Source organism: Octodon degus, unplaced genomic scaffold (assembly GCF_000260255.1).
Source record: "Octodon degus isolate 3935 unplaced genomic scaffold, OctDeg1.0 scaffold00021, whole genome shotgun sequence".
NCBI lineage: Eukaryota > Metazoa > Chordata > Mammalia > Rodentia > Octodontidae > Octodon > Octodon degus.
The window spans coordinates 7,134,808-7,135,891 of record NW_004524597.1 but is presented as its reverse complement, the minus strand read 5'-3'; positions in this window follow the sequence as shown (position 1 = coordinate 7,135,891).

Below are 1,084 nucleotides of genomic sequence, written 5' to 3'. Positions count from 1 at the left end.
CTGTTTTCAGCCTCTCAAGCACTGGGATTACAGGCGCGCCACTATGCCCAGTCTCAGTCCCCATCTCAGTGTGCTCCCAGGGTGGGGCCAGCACAGCACAGCATGCCAGGGATCAAAGCCTGGTCCTGTGTCTGCCTAAGCAGGCACTTTAGTCTGCTGAGCTATCAGGCTGGCCCTCTATGGCAGTCTTTATATCAGTACCTCAGATGATCCTTTAAGGATATGCTTTTAGGTCCCTATTTTAGAGAAATGGAAACTAAAGCACGAGGAGGTGAGGTAAATTTTTCAAGGTCACAGCTATAGTTGGGTGTAGTGAAGCTTGCTTGTAATCCCAGTGTTCAGCAGGCTGAGGCAGGGAGGATCATAAATTGGAGCCTATCTTGAATTTCAGGCCAGCCTGGGCTACGTTGTGAGTTCAAGTCCAACCTGGACTACATAGTGAGATTCTGTTTTAAAAATGAAAACAAAAAACACAGCTACAGGGGGCTGGTGAGATGGCTCAGTGGTTTAAAGCACCTACTTAGAACAAGCTAAGCTAAGCAAAACAAAACACAGGGACCGCGGTTCAATCCCCCAGCACCATATGCCAGCCAGCCCCGCCCCCTGGTGGGCTGAGCTGGCCACACACACACACACAATAAATAAATAAATATTTTTAAAAAAACAACACAGCTACAGCTGGATGTGGTGGGGCATACCTGTTTAACCCCAGCATTCTGAGAGGCTAGAAGCAGGAGAAGCACAAGTTCAAGCCCTGCCTGGAAGACTTGTGAGATCCTATTTCTAAGTAAAAAATAACAAAGGCTGGGGATGTAGCTCAGTGTAAACCTTGGGTTTCATCACAGTAAAACAAACGAAACATAGCTATATGAGGCATAGCTAGAATTCAGCCTCAAGAAGTCTGACTCCAGATCTTATATAGATTTGAGTCTTAACACTGAGATATAATCTTCAGATTCTTCCTCCCTCTCTTTTGAGATGGTGTCATGAAAGTGCCTGATCTAGGTTCAGAGTTGTGATCTTCCTTCTGTTTAGCCTCCCAGATGCTGGGATTACAGATGTACATCACCATGCTCAAAGCCAT